Genomic DNA, 16,503 nt, shown 5'->3' with positions numbered 1-16,503 from the left:
AATTCTACAATTCTTTTTCATGACATTTACAAAATAGATCCCAGTATAAATTACAAAAACTGCCAATTGTATCCACAAAACTTACACATATAAATACTCAGTTCAAAATTTATAGGTACATTCAATTTTACTGCACAATCACCCCCATCTCACCCCTCTAGGTCATCACAGATGAACTATTATTTTTAGAGTAAATTCAGTCCTTTGAAGAAAAGTCTAATCCACAGTAAAATTTCTTCAAGTCATTTATATTTTAATAGAAATGAATTTGTCTAGTTGTGGAATTTTCTAGCTAGGAGAGCTATTAGTGAACTGGTGGAAGATTTCAATTACAGAATGTTATCTGGGACATAAAAGGCTTTGTGTATGATCCAACAATGGATGTAATGTCCGATTCAAGATTGGAATCAAATTCCTGCTTCATGCTTCACGTTAGGTTCATGATACCACAGAACCTTTCTTCTTCCTTGAGAAGCCCTCCATAAGGAGGAGGTATGCGAGACTGAGCAATGGCCTCCAAAACTATGTGGACACTTGCTAATCCCTGGAACCTATGGATATTATCTTACATGGTAAAAAGGAGCCTTGAAGTTATGATTAAAGACCTTGAGATGGTGAAATTATCCAAAGTGGGGCCAATGTAAATCACAAGGGTCCTTAAAAGAGGGAGGCAGCAAAGTCAGGAAAGGCCCAGAAATGAAACAGAGGAAGAAAAGCTGAACAGCCAAGGAATGAAGACAGCATCTAGAAACTGGAAAAGGCAAGGAAATGGATTCTCTAGATCATCCAGAAGAAATCAGGCTGCCATTAGTTAGGCTTCCTAACATAAATTAGGCAGCTAGGCTGCCATTGATTTGCTTGTATCTCTGTAAGATTTATTTTCGACTTCTGAACTGTAACATAATAAACTTGTGTTATTTTAAGCCCCTAAGCTGAATGCCAAAGAATTGATGCTTTTGAACTGTGGTGTTGGAGAAGACTCTTGAGAGTCCCTTGGACTGCCAGGAGATCCAACCAGTCCATTCTGAAGGAGATCAGCCCTGGATGTTCAAGGACGGATGTTAAAGCTGAAACTCCAATACTTTGGCCACCTCATGCGAAGAGTTGACTCATTGGAAAAGACTCTGATGCTGGGAGGGATTGGGGGCAGGAGGAGAAGGGGACGACAGAGGATGAGATGGCTGGATGGCATCATGGACTCAATGGACAAGAGTTTGGGTAAACTCAGGGAGTTGGTGATGGACAGGGAGGCCTGGCATGCTGCAATTCATGGGGTTGCAGAGTCGGACACGACTGAGCAACTGAACTGAACTGAAGCTTACGGTACTGTGTTACAGTGGCAAAAAAGAAACCAATATAGGAAGTTGGAGGAAGCCTAGGGCACTAGAGACCAATTAGCATAAAATCACAGGCCATGGGTTGTCAAGAGTCTAATATGACTGAGTGACTGAACCACCACCCCCAGGGAGGTGGTGGCAACTGACGAAGGTGACTCACTTGATAGATCTGGGTGAGCTAGTGGCCAGACCCAGAGTTTAAGGCAGAACAGAGGTTCTAATTAAAGAATTAGTATTCCAATACTTGAAATGGATGGGAACTTTACCTGCTTTGTTTATGAGGCCTGGATGAATGTTAAAGATATATAGTGACTTGCGACTCACCAACTACAGGACACAGTTTTCCAGCATTGCTAATGAATTTTCACAGATAATGTAACACTCTTTGCTTTTCCCTTGAGATGCTAGAACTCATTTACAGGTCAGTTTGTAATCTGAACACACTGAAATTGATTGGACTCTGTGGGGACCACCTGCCCAACCACAGCTACTTCCTGCCATGTGAAAACTAAGATACACCAATATTTAACTGGCAGTGTCAACTGGGGGTGGGGGGGGGAGTTTTCTTAACAGTTTATTGCAAAAGGAATTTCTTACCAAGTCTAAGCATTAAACTGCATCTACCCTTTAGAATTGGAGAAGGAAATGGCAACCCACTCCAGTATTCTTGCCTGGAGAATCCCATGGACAGAGGAGCCTGGCAGGGGGTCGCAAGAGTCGGGCACAACTTAGTGACTAAACCACCACCACCACCCTTTAGAAGGAATACATTCAGGATCCCTGTGAAGCAAGAGATTTAAGAGCCAGAGCACAGAATCAGACAGACCTGTTTTCAAAATCGATGCTCATCTACTTACTAGCTGGGTAATTCTGGGCCAGTTATTTGCAGTCACTTGGTCTCTCTGAGTCAGTTTCCTCACCTATAAAATGGAAGTAACAGCAGAACCTGCTTCAATAGGATTATGAAATGATTACATGGGATCTGGTAGAGAAAGTATTCTTGGCTCAGCTGCTATTACTTGGGGTTACCCTCTAAAGGATTAAAAATGAAGTTCTGTCTTTGAGCTGGTTTTCCTTCAGCTTGGTGGACCCTTAGATTTTCTGTGGCTGAGTCTCTGGGGACTTCCTGCTGAAGAAGAATGAAACCTTCAGGGCTGTGGATTCCGCCCCCATCAACTTTCATTAGAGCTGATACATGTTAGTCCAATAGAGAGGCTCAATAACCCCTCTATGCATACATTATGGGAGAATTTCCCTCCCTGCCATTTCTTCCCTGTTTCCGTACGCATTGAGCACATGCCCCCATCATATTCTCCTTCTCCTCCTATAGATTTGTACAGAGTCCCAAAAGAAAATACCTGCGAGTGCTTCCTGGTATTTTGCTTTATATTTCTTGATCTGGCTGTGCCAGGTCTTAGTTGCAGCGTGTGGATCTTCAGTTGAGTCCTGTGGGATTCTCGTTTACTGACCAGGGATCAAACCCAGGCTCCCTGCACTGGGAGCATCGTGTCTTAAGTCACTTGACCACCAGGGAAGACCCTGCTTCCTGGCATCTGTAACAGAAGCCTCAGCCCTCAGGAGAACCAGTCAGGAGGGGCTGTGGAAGGACGGAGCGGAGAAGGCCTATGGGAAAGGGCAGAGCCTGGCAGTGTCAGGAGGCAGAGAGAGGCTGTCCTGAGGTTCTGTGGTACAGCTCACATGGAGAAAAGGGGAAAGGCTCAAGTCTGAATTCTGAGCAATATCCAGCGACAGAGAGGTGGCAGGGGAATGATACCCCACAGATGACCCTGTGAGGTATGGGCTGTCATTAAACAGAAAGGGTGAAAGTGTTGGTCACTCAGTTGGTTCCGAATCTTTGTGACCCCATGGACTGTCACCCACCAGGCTCCTCTGCCCATGGGATTTACCAGGTGAGAAGACTGGAGTGGGTAGCCATTCCGTTCTCCAGGGGATCTTTCCAACCCAGGGATGAAAGCCAGGTCTCCTGCATTGCAGGCAGATTCTTCACCACTCTGAACCACCAGGGAAGCCAACTTGGTTACAAACTTCTTTATCAGCTGGACAGTGCAAGCCCTTATTTTGATTTCAGTGTGTAACACAACTTGTAACTCCAGACTGTGTTACCAAATCAGCCCAGGGCCCAGTTTGCCCTGGTCAAAGTTGGTTTATCACTCTGTTTTATGTCTTTTAACATCCAGACCATGGACAGGAGCAGGATGCTGCCTTGATACTGTGTTAAGTACTTTAAATGCCTGACCTCATCTAAATGGGACAATGAGGCTTAAGAAAAGGCAGTCTTGTTGCGTGATGGTTGAGATTCATGACCAAGATCATGAAACCTTGGGAGCTGCACAGTCTGTTAGACTGCTGAGTTGGCTCTCTGTCATTAAATAATGCTATTCCAAGGCAGTGATCTCAACCTGTGGACTCAGACCCAGGAGACTGTCAAGTTATGGCAAGGGGGTCTGAAAGTCCACATGTGGGTTTCCCATAGACCAGATACATACTAGGGCTTCCAAGGTGGCATAGTGGTAAAAGAATCTGCCTGCCAATGCAGGAGACATTGGTTTGATGCCTGAGTAGAGAAGATTCCCTGGAGAAGGAAATGGCAACCCACAAATGGCAAGTGTCCTTGCTGGGAAAATCCCACGGACAGAGGAACCTGGCAGCCTACAGTACAGAGGGTCACAAAGAGTCGGACACGACTGAGCAATGAGAGCCCCCTTAGTCCAGAAACATACTAATACAGCCCATTTTCAAATATATGTAGTGTTGATGTGCTTAATAAAAGACAGACTCACTCACATAACTGCAGATTTAAATCACCTGTTTTAAGCACTATGTGGAAAAGATACTGGAGGTATAATACAGGGCCCAAATTTAAAGCCATGAAGGAAATACAAGCCCAGGAAATAGTGGGGACATAAGTGTACAGATGAGTAGAATATATAGGGAGAAGAATTAATCCCGGAGAAGAAAAGACAGGAGTTAAGCAAACCAAGCCCTAGAGGAAGTCTGCTGGACTAAGCAGAGAAATAAAGAAGATGCAAATAAGGAATTAAGGCCACGTGGATGGTAGTTAACGACATGACGTCTGGAAAGAATCAGAACTGTATCTGTTTTGCCACATGCTTTGTGACCCAGGGAAATAGAACATGTTAAATAAAACCTTTTAGGAGAGAATCTGTAATTCTATCATGTTGCCAAATCTGCCCCTGGATCCAGTGTACCTAGATCGAAGTTTGTGCTCTGTTTTACCTCCAAGTTGCCTTCCTCTTATGAGATACATAGAGATCTTTTGAGTGCTAAGGGAGATAATATGTATAAAGCATTTAGTACAGTGCCCAGGAATCTCGCTCTAAGCCTCGTTGTGAGGTTTCCGTTAGATAAGGCATAGTGCTGATATCTCACAAGTGGTCAGCAAAGTGCCAGTGACAACTAGGTCTCTAGCCAAGTCCTGCTCCTTCTCTCCCAGAGACCCACTGATGCTTTGTGTCCAAGCCTGCCTGAAAACAATAGATGTAAATGGAAGAGTTATCTACATGTTAAGAGAGGGAAAAAAACAGCCACAAATCCTTCACCCCCTACTCCAGAAGAGAGAGTAGGAGGCATGTGTCATGCAGACTATATATAAAAGAAGATTCAAAGCAACAGTAAAGAACATATTACCAACCATAAAAAGGAGCAATTAGTAGATAAAATTACAATATATAGGAAAATACATTTAAAAAACAGAATGGAATTATTAAAAAGCAATGAGTACTCCACTGAGAGGTCATCCAGAAACAACAAAACCTCTAAGTGTCTAAGGAAATAGTTCCTATTAGGAGAAATGTGATTCAAAAAGCCAAGCAGGAGTGTATGTATGCAACAAATGTTAGAAAAATTTCAACCTTATAATGTTCAAAATAGTTTTCTCTAAAGTTTTGGGTGTTTAAAGTGTTTCTTTAAAATTCATTTATGGAGCAGCTTTTTCTCCAGCAAGCTGAATTGGGAAGTATTACTGTATCTAACCTTTAAAGAATCACATTACTTGTTCCTTTCCTTTTCTTATTGCTCACAAAATGTAGAAGTATTTTCCCTCAAGTCTCAGCCCATTTTTCTGCCATTAGGGCTCACAGGGATGGCTGGGGACTGTTTAGGGACAGGCAGGCCAGTCGACACAGGTTGAAACAAACAAGGAGGATCTTTCCTTCTACCTTCACCAACCCACTCCAGGATGCCTTCAGAAAGATTCTGCAACAGTGGAGACCCATTCTGAGATCAAGTGGTCAGCACAGATGCATCGGATCAGAATCAGATTTCAAATGACTCAAGCCTGGTATATGTGGTTTGTTAGATAATCTCTTCTGAGAGGAAGACCAGGAGCATAGAAACCTGGTCGTGAGCGGACAGGACAGGCAGAGAGTGTCAGTAGAGCCATGCGGTCACACAGACATCATCCCTTGAGCAGAAGAGCTTATATAGTCAGATCAGCAAACCTTCTTTAGGGAAAAGAAGGATCAGCCATGCACACATACACAAACAAAAAAACAACCACGAGATATTTATTATTAAGCAGCGTGGTAATCAGTAGACAGAATGAGTAGCTGAAATGAGAATAAGCTTTATCAAGTTTTCCCACTATACATAGTGGAGAAACTATATATATATATATGGGTCACTTAACCTCACAGAGCCTGTTTTCCATCTGTGAAATGCGGCAAAAGTAACTGCAATAGGGAAGATGCTTTAGGTTGCAAATGAAATAATCTATTGTCATGAACTGAATGGCTGTATCCCCTGCCCACAGATTTATATGTTGAAACCCTATTCCCCACTGTGATGGCATTAGGCAGTGACCCTTTGGTCTAGAGGAGGACTTAAGGGTGAATCCCTCATGTGTCACATCAGTGCCCTTATAAGAGTTGTCAGTGCTTGCTGCTTATTTCTGCTGTATGAGGGTACAGGAGAAGACAACAGTCTACAGCCTGGAAGTGGGCTGTCACCAGAACTCAACCATGCCAACATCCTGATTTCCAGTCTCCAGAACTCTGAGAAATAGATTTCTGTTGTTTACAAGCAACCTACTTTGTTACAGAAGCCTGAATGAACTAAGTAAGGGGAAAATCATCTTAAACTACCTTAAGAAAAAAGGCATTTATTAGCTCATGAAACATGGTCAAATGTGGCTGGACCCAGGGTTCAATCCATTGAGTAACTATCTTTTTATTTCATCTGTTCTCATCTCAAAGTTAACTCCAATTCTCTCCTATTCTAGACAACTTGGATTTTCAAAGCATCTCCAAATTCATATTGATCTAGTAACAAGAGCCCAAAAAGCAAGAAGACATTTTCTCTATATTCATTTCAGCAGCAAAGTGCAGGGAGAGCTCACATAAGGCCCTAGAAACCACATACAATTTCTCAGTCACTATGAATAGGAAGGTGCAAGTGGTAATCCTGACTGACCAAACACTGCAGCTACGGAGCAGCTACAGACAGCACTATGATTAATAGCCTTACTTGGAACCATGTTAGCAGAGCAGGCATTTCCCTAAGGAAGCTGGAAGATGGTTATTGGTATTAGAAGATAGGAAACTGGAAAAAGTGCTGAGCAGAGAACACCATAAGTATCATGAACTTCTACACTCTCTTTCTCGCAGTAGGTAATAAGAGGACTAAAATAATGTGAAAATTTTTTGAAATCCATAAAGCTCTATTCAAATGTCCTTATTAAATTTGTTTGTATCCCCTCAAAATTCAGAACTGTAAAGACATACTATTGTCAGACTTAATTTGGATTTTGTCACAGCACTGGACTATGAAGATTATCGGCTAGTTCTCAACTGATCATAAGATTTGAGATCTAAAGTATCACAATGCTAGTTCCAGTCTGACTAAGGGAAGAATTCCTTCTGAGAGAAAGCTGAAAAAGAATATGATAAATTATAGCCTTTCTTTACTCAAGAAATTGAATAAGAGGAGGCAACTTGTACAGTAATGGTTACAGACGCAGTCTTTCCTGTAGGATACATGAAGCTGTGAAGATTTTATCCAGCCTTCCAATTTTAGATAGTTAACCATGCCGGTTCTCTGCAAAACAATAGAACCAGTTCTCCTCCTTAGGTTATACAGGTACCAATGCATTTTTTTCCTGGGAATTTTAGCTCATTGTTGTGATATCTGAGTATGCCTTAGAAGAAAACTTAAGAGAATCAAAGTATCCTGATATTTTTCTCTCTCTCTTAAGGCTTATCAACCACTGTAAAACTGTTAAGATTTTCCTGAATCTTTACCTGTCAATTTATATAGCACTACAAGATATACCACACCTCTCAGATTTTAGATCATTGAAAATCTATAAAATTGCCTTTTTTCTAAATACATGAAAAGATACCTGAAGTGACAAGACAGGATAGTCAGCACAGTTTACATTCCAAAATACTGATTCAAGCCCTTCAGTTTTTCCTGAGACCCAACCATGAGAATAAATATTCAATCTCCAATCTCAAAAAGAAAATACTATAAAACAATATAAAACTATAAAACTGAAGGATGCTTTATCACCACTCATTTGACAGTGCCTCCCGTGCAATTCAGAGAAGGCAATGGCACCCCACTCCAGCACTGTTGCCTGGAAAATCCCATGGATGGAGGAGCCTGGTGGGCTGCAGTCCATGGGGTCGCTAAGAGTCGGACACGACTGAGCAATTTCACTTTCACTTTTCACTTTCATGCACTGGAGAAGGAAATGGCAACCCACTCCAGTGTTCTCGCCTGGAGAATCCCAGGGACGGGGCGCCTGGTGGGCTGCCATCTATGGGGACGGCACATAGTTGTCGCACAGAGTTGGACACGACTGAAGCGACTTAGCAGCAGCAGCAGCCCATGCAATTCAAACACACCCAGTAAGCCCAAATAGTCTAATATTCCTCTGAGATGGAGAGAAAACAAATAATTTGAGGTGTTCCAGGGACCCTCTGGCAAACCCAAAAGTTAGCTAGAGGTCAGATGAACCCTACTTAGAACTTGATCTTTGGGAAGTTTGTAAAAAATATCAAAAAATTTTAATGCATCATAAAAGATCAATGCAAATACAGATCACTTAAAGAAACAGTTACCAAAAGCAGTTCAATGTTTTAAGAAAACTGTGTCCTCTTAGAGAACCAAAAATTCAGGTTTTGTACCACTTTACCTTTAAGATTTTAATTAATTAATTAAGATTTTAATGCTTTTGAACTGTGGTGTTGGAGAAGACTCTTGAGAGTCCCTTGGACTGCAAGATGATCCAACCAGTCCATCCTAAAGGAGATCAGTCCTGGGTATCCATTGGAAAGACTGATGTTGAAGCTGAAACTCCAATACTTTAGCCACCTGATGCGAAGAGCTGACTCATTTGAAAAGACCATGATGCTGGGAAAGATTGAGGACAGGAGGAGAAGGGGACGACAGAGGATGAGATGGCTGGATGGCATCACTGACTCAGTGGACATGAGTTTGGGTGGACTCCGTGAGTTGGTGATGGACAGGGAGGCCTGGCATGCTGCGGTTCATAGGGTCACAGAGAGTCAGACATGACTGAGTGACTGAACTGAACTGAAAAAACAAGAGCATTAAGAAAAAATTAAAGAAACATATTATATCCCTTATTTGTACTTCAAATATGGAAGTAGAGGACTGAAAACTTCCAGAAGTTCTGTCAAACAAGTTCTTCAAATACTCAATTATCTAAGACAGTGGTTTAACACATATTATGCCCAAGTAAGCACAAGCTAGTATTAATAATTATTGTGAGAGGTTTCAATACTTTTTCAGCAACTAGTGGAATTAAAGATAAAGTTCAGTAAGATGCAGAAGATTAAAAAAAAAAAACACTATCAACCAACTAACTTGACATTTATAGAACAATCTACTCAATAACTGCAAAATAAAATTATTTTCAAGTGCACTTGGAACATTTACAAAGTTTGATCACATGCTGGGTTATAAAACATATCTGAAATTTAAAAGGATTGAATTTTATAGACTGCATTCTCTTATACAACAGAATTTAACCAGAAATCAGTTTTTTAAATCTAGGATTACAATAAAATTGAAGATACAAGGTTAATATAAAAGAGTGGATTGCTTTTCTATATATCCCAGCAATAAGCAATTGGGATTTGAAATTAAAAACATAATACCACTTATAACAAGAATGCCCCAAAATGAAATACATTAGTCTAGTAAAATATGTGCATGATCTCTATAAAGAAAACTTTAGAATGCCAATGAAAAGCAATTTTAAAAGATGTATATAAATGGAGAGAGATTTCATATGGATGGATCTGAAGATTTGTTATTGTTAACATGTCAGCTCCTCCCAACTTGACCTATAGATTCAACACAATCCCAATCAAAATCTCAGCAATTTATTTGGTAGAAATCAATAAACTGATTGTAAGGTTTATGTGAAAAGGAAAAAGACCCATAACAGCCAAAACAATACTGAAGAGAAAGAACAAAGTTGAAGAACAGATACAGGTGACTTTAGGACTTACTATAAACTACATTAATCAAGACAGCGTGATATTGGAGAAAAACAGACACATTTATCATGGAATAGAATAGAAAGCCCAGAAATATATCCACACAAAGTCAACTGATGGTTGACAAATGTGCAAAGGCAATTCAATAGAAAAGCATAGTATTTTCAACAAATGATGCCAGAACAATTTGATGCTGCTGCTGCTGCTGCTAAGTCACTTCAGTCACGTCTGACTCTGTGCAACCCCATAGACAGCGGCCCACCAGGCTCCCCATCCGTGGGATTCTCCAGGCAAGAACACTGGAGCGGGCTGCTATTTCCTTCTCCAATACATGAAAATGAAGTTGCTCAGTTGTGTCCGACTCTAAGCAACCCCATGGACTGCAGCCTACCAGGCTCCTCCATCCATGGGATTTTCCAGGCAAGAGTACTGGAGTGGGGTGCCATGTCACTAGGTCAGTTCAGTTCAGTCGCTCAGTCATGTTCGACTCTTTGCGACCCCATGAATCACAGCACGCCAGGCCTCCCTGTCCATCACCAACTCCCGGAGTTCACTCAGACTCACGTCCATCAAGTCAGTGATGCCATCCAGCTGTCTCATCCTCTGTCGGCCCCTTCTCCTCCTGCCCCCAATCCCTCCCAGCATCAGAGTCTTTTCCAATGAGTCAACTCTTCGCATGAGGTGGCCAAAGTACTGGACTTTCAGCTTTAGCATCATTCCTTCCAAAGAAATCCCAGGGCTGATCTCCTTCAGAATGGACTGGTTGGATCTCCTTGCAGTCCAAGGGACTCTCAAGAGTCTTCTCCAACACCACACTTCAAAAGCATCAATTCTTTGGCTCTCAGTTCTCTTCAAAGTCCAACTCTCACATCCATACATGACCACTGGAAAAAACATATCCTTGACTAGACGGACCTTTGTTAGCAAAGTAATGTCTCTGCTTTTCAATATGCTATCTAGGTTGGTCATAACTTTTCTTCCAAGGAGTAAGTGTCTTTTAATTTCATGGCCACAGTCACCATCTGCAGTGATTTTGGAGCCCCCCAAAAATAAAGTCTGACACTGTTTACACTGTGTCCCCATCTATTTGCCATGAAGTGATGGGACCAGATGCCATGATCTTCGTCTTCTGAATGTTGAGTTTTAAGCCAACTCTTTCACTCTCCTCCTTCACATTCATCAAGAGGCTTTTTAGTTCCTCTTCACTTTCTGCCATAAGGGTGGTGTCATCTGCATATCTGAGGATATTGATATTTCTCCTGGCAATCTTGATTCCAGCTTGTGCTTCTTCCAGCCCAGCATTTCTCATGATGTACTCTGCATATAAGTTAAATAAGCAGGATGACAATATACAGCCTTGACGTACTCCTTCTCCTATTTGGAACCAGTCTGTTCCATGTCCAGTTCTAACTGTTGCTTCCTGACCTGCATACAGATTTCTCAAGAGGTAGGTCAGGTGGTCTGGTATACCCATCTCTTTCAGAATTTTTCACAGTTTATTGTGATCCACACAAAGGCTTGGGAATAGTCAATAAAGCAGAAATAGATGTTTTTCTGGAACTCTCTTGCTTTTTTGATGATCCAGCGGATGTTCGCAATTTGGTCTCTGGTTCCTCTGCCTTTTCTAAAACCAACTTGAACATCTGGAAGTTCACAGTTCACATATTGCTGAAGCCTGGCTTGGAAAATTTTGAGCATTACTTTACTAGCATGTGAGATGAGTGCAATTGTGCGGTCATTTGAGCATTCTTTGGCATTGCCTTTCTTTGGGATTGGAATGAAAACTGACCTTTTCCAGTCCTGTGGCCACTGCTGAGTTTTCCAAATTTGCTGGCATATTGAGTGCAGCACTTTCACAGCATCATCTTTCAGGATTTGAAATAGCTCAAATATTGGAATATCCTCAAATAGTGGAATCCTATCACCTCCACTAGCTTTGTTCGTAGTGATGCTTTCTAAGGCCCATTTGACTTCACATTCCAGGATGTCTGGCTCTAGATCAGTGATCACACCATCATGATTATCTGGGTCGTGAAGATCTTTTTTGTATGGTTCTTCTGTGTATTCTTGCCACCTCTTCTTAATACCGTCTGCTTCTGTTAGGTCCATACCATTTCTGTCCTTTATTGAGCCCATCTTTGCATGAAATATTCCCTTGGTATCTCTAATTTTCTTGAAGAGATCTCTAGTCTTTCCCATTCCGTTGTTTTCCTCTATTTCTTTGCACTGATCACTGAGGAAGGCTTTCTTATCTCTCCTTGCTATTCTTTGGAACTCTGCATTCAGATGCTTATATCTTTCCTTTTCTCCTTTGCTTTTCGATTCTCTTCTTTTCACAGCTATTTGTAAGGCCTCCCCAGGCAGCCATCTTGCTTTTTTTCATTTCTTTTCTATGGGGATGGTCTTGATCCCTGTCTCCTGTACAATGTCACGAACCTCATTCCATAGTTCATCAGGCACTCTATCTATCAGATCTAGTCCCTTAAATCTATTTCTCACTTCCACTGTATAATCATAAGGGATTGGATTTAGGTCATACCTGAATGGTCTAGTGGTTTTCCCTACTTTCTTCAATTTAAGTCTGAATTTGGCAATAAGGAGCTTATGAGCTGAGCCACAGTCAGCTCCTTGTCTTGTTTTTGTTGACTGTGTAGAGCTTCTACATCTTTGACTGCAAAGAATATAATCAATCTGATTTCGGTGTTGACCATCTGGTGATGTCCATGTGTAGAGTCTTCTCTTGAGTTGTTGGAAGAGGGTGTTTGCTATGACCAGTGCATTTTCTTGGCAAAACCCTATTAGTCTTTGCCCTGCTTCATTCTGTATTCCAAGGCCAAATTTGCCTGTTACTCCAGGTGTTTCTTGACTTCCTACTTTTGCATTCCATTCCCCTACAATGAAAAAGACATCTTTTTTGGGTGTTAGTTCTAAAAGGTCTTGTAGGTCTTCATAGTACCATTCAACTTCAGCTTCTTCAGCATTACTGGTTGGGGCATAGACTTGGATTACTGTGATATTGAATGGTTTGCCTTGGAAGCGAACAGAGAATTCTGTCATTTTTGAGACTGCATCCAAGTACTTCATTTCGAACTCTTTTGCTGACCATGATGGCTACTCCATTTCTTCTGAGGGATTCCTACCCGCAGTAGTACATATAATGGTCATCTGAGTTAAATTCACCCATTCCAGTCCATTTTAGTTCGCTGATTCCTAGAATGTCGACATTCACTCTTGCCATCTCGTTTGACCACTTCCAATTTGCCTTGATTCATGGACCTGACGTTCCAAGTTCCTGTGCAATATTGCTCTTTACAGCATCGGACCTTGCTTCTAGCACCAGTCACATCCACAACTGGGTATTGTTTTTGCTTTGGCTCCATCCCTTTATTCTTTCTGGAGTTATTTCTCTACTGATCTCCAGGCATACTGGGCACCTACTGACCTTGGGAGTTCCTCTTTCAGTATCCTATCATTTTGCCTTTTCATACTGTTCATGGGGTTCTCAAGGCAAGAATACTGAAGTGGTTTGCCATTCCCTTCTCCAGTAGGCCACATTCTTGCAAATCAAAGCAACAATGAGATGCCACTACATACCTCTAAGAATGGCTAAAATGAAAAATTGACAAAACAAGAATGTGGAGCAAAAATAATTCTCATTCATTGCTGGTGAGGATGCAAAATGAGAACCACTTTGAAAGACAGTTTTAATGTGTGTGTGTATTCCCCAAAACGAAGCATAGTCTTATTACTTGATTCATCCGTCATGAACCTGTTTACAAAACTGATCTGAAAACATATGCACACATAGCCTGAATATGAAGTGTGTGTAGCAGCTTTATTCACAATTGTCAAAAACAGGAAGCAGCCACGATATCCTTCAAAAGGTGAGAGGACAGACAGATTGGTAGATCCACACGATGGAGTATCAGTCATCAATAAAAGGACATGAATTATCAAACCATGAAAAAACAAAGGAATCTTAAATGCATATTACTAAGATAAAGAAGTCAGTCTGAAAAAGTGCTACAGACTCTATGATTGCAACATTCTGGGAAAAGCAAAACTATAGACACAAAAATGTAAAGGGTTGCCAGGGACTGCAGTGGAGAGAAAGGTATGAATCGGTGGATCACAAGGGATTTTTAGGGCTGTGAAACTATTGTGTGTGATATTGTTATGATGGATACAGGACATTACTCATTTATCAAAACCCACAGAACTGTAGAAATCAAAGAGGGAACCGTAATGTAAACTATGTACTTTAATAATACTGTATCAGTATTGGTTCAGCAATTATAACACAGATCCCACACTCATGTTAATAACTGGGGGAACTGTGAACAAGAGAGAAAGGGGGTATATGGGAATGATCTATAATTTCTGCTCAATTTTCTGTAAACCTAAAATTAGTCTAAAATAGTCTATGAATTTTTAAAACCCACTTTTAAAAATAGGTCAACAAGGAAATAAAGAAAATTAGAAAATATCTGAACTAAATGAAAATAAAAACAAATTTCAAAACTTATGAGATTCAATTAAAGCATTGCTTAGAGAGAAACTTACAGCTCCAAACCCTTACTCAATAAAGGAAAAAAAGTGTCTAAAGTTAATTATGTAAGCTTCTCTCTCAAAAATTCAAATGGCTAACTGAACACAAAGTAAGTAGAAAGGAGATATAATTAAGAAATGAGAAACATATTAAAAAAATGAAAAAATCAAATAAAGAGTTAATTTTCAAAAAAAATCCTCTCAATAATCAAAAATAAAAGACAAAACAGCACTTGAGCTCCTACAGAATCATACAAAAAATCAATAAGGGATTATATTATAAATAATTTTATACTGACAAATTTATTAAAATAATAAACAAATACCATGGAAGACTCAAAAGAAATTATGATCTAAATAGTCCCCTGTCTAAAGAAATTGATTGTGTAAATAAAAATCTTTTCACAAACATACCCACAGGCCCAAAAGGCTTCACTAGTATATTCTATCAAAATATATATAAGATATTGCACAAATTCTTTCTGAAAACAGAAAACAACATCTCTCAACTCTTTATGTGGCTTGGACTCCTTTGGTAGCAAAATCAGAACATTACTGTGTGACTAGTCCTGCTCCTGCTAATTTCCACTCTGTCATGCTGCTTAATTTAGAAAAAGCTTAACTTGGTTCTGATTATAATTGATTTTTATTTTATCATGGCTAATGGTGCTATATTATATTTACTGCATCTCCATTACATTTCTGAATGACTAATTTTGGATTTGAAGTTTTTATGAGAATACATTTAAAATTCTGCTGGGTGGAAATGCAAAAAATTCTTAAATACACTTTTTCTCTTAATCATAAAGTAGAAATAAGCAACTTACCAGAGAGAGTCCTTGACCTCACCCAGAAACTTAGTGAGTGGGTGCCTCTGCAAAGTTTTTTACACAGGCAGTTAGGTGTTTGGTTATATTTGAAGCCAGGAGTACTTACGGAAGTGTGATTATCAGATCAGATCAGGTCAGTTGCTCAGTCGTGTCCAACTCTTTTCGACCCCATGAATAGCAGCACGCCAGGCCCCCCTGTCCATCACCAACTCCCGGAGTTCACTCAGACTCACGTCCATCGAGTCAGTGATGCATCCAGCCATCTCATCCTCTGCCGTCCCCTTCTCCTCCTGCCCCCAATCCCTCCCAGCATCAGAGTCTTTTCCAGTGAGTCAACTCTTCGCATGAGGTGGCCAAAGTACTGGACTTTCAGCTTTAGCATCATCCTTCCAAAGAAATCCCAGGGCTGATCTCCTTCAGAATGGACTGGTTGGATCTCCTTGCAGTCCAAGGGACTCTCAAGAGTCTTCTCCAACACCACAGTTCAAAAGCATCAATTCTTCGGCGCTCAGCCTTCTTCACAGTCCAACTCTCACATCCATACATGACCACAGGAAAAACCATAGCCTTGACTAGACGAACCTTTGTTGGCAAAGTAATGTCTCTGCTTTTGAATATGCTATCTAGGTTGGTCATAACTTTCCTTCCAAGGAGTAAGCGTCTTTTAATTTTATGGCTGCAGTCACCATCTGTAGTGTGTGATTATACTCAGGCTATAAAAATCAAGTCCTAATCCAAACCTCACAATGCAAATGGGAACTTTCATGTAAATTTCTGATGCCAGACCATAAGACTGATAGACATATGCCAAAAAAATCATATATTTTCTTGCTAATAATTCTGACAAATACCTCCTCTGCATGTGATATGAGCAGTTTCCCTGCTCACAGTGATGATAGAGAATGAGGCATCAAGTCCAAATTTCTGATTTGAAGTCCCAAACCCCTGGCAATAGAGCTAGACTCCACATTTTCTTGTCGACGCCTCAGCTACAACAGAAAGCAAGCCACTTTCTGAAGATTCCTCTAGGCCTCCAAACACTCTTCTAGAAAAGATATATTCATCTTCATCTTTGAGCAGCCTGTGAGGCTCAAGTACCTTTTCTTTCATAAAGTCTCATCCCCATGGGAACTGATCTCTTTCTATTTGCTTGTCAGAGAAAGCTGCATAATCGTCTGATGCCCGGCTCATCATGTGTCCTTATCAGGGTGAGGGGCATGGGGAAAGGAGCCCGGATGGATTGTCCTTTCTTCCTAGACACTCCTGCTGCTGCTGCTG

General features: G+C 40.8%; 1 protein-coding gene and 1 pseudogene across 1 annotated transcript in view; both read right to left on the bottom strand.

The window, feature by feature from the left end:
• KCNN2 (potassium calcium-activated channel subfamily N member 2) overlaps nucleotides 1–16,503 on the bottom strand; it is a 503,725-nt gene that overhangs the window by 462,058 nt on the left and 25,164 nt on the right. The gene's annotated exons all lie outside the window — the stretch shown is intronic.
• The window catches only part of LOC139185182 (E3 ubiquitin-protein ligase RNF138 pseudogene), a 53,560-nt pseudogene that overhangs the window by 11,897 nt on the left and 25,160 nt on the right, over nucleotides 1–16,503 (bottom strand).

Source organism: Bos indicus, chromosome 10 (assembly GCF_029378745.1).
Source record: "Bos indicus isolate NIAB-ARS_2022 breed Sahiwal x Tharparkar chromosome 10, NIAB-ARS_B.indTharparkar_mat_pri_1.0, whole genome shotgun sequence".
Lineage (NCBI taxonomy): Eukaryota > Metazoa > Chordata > Mammalia > Artiodactyla > Bovidae > Bos > Bos indicus.
The sequence above is the reverse complement of the archived record's forward strand: the minus strand, read 5'-3'. Positions and strand labels throughout refer to the sequence as shown.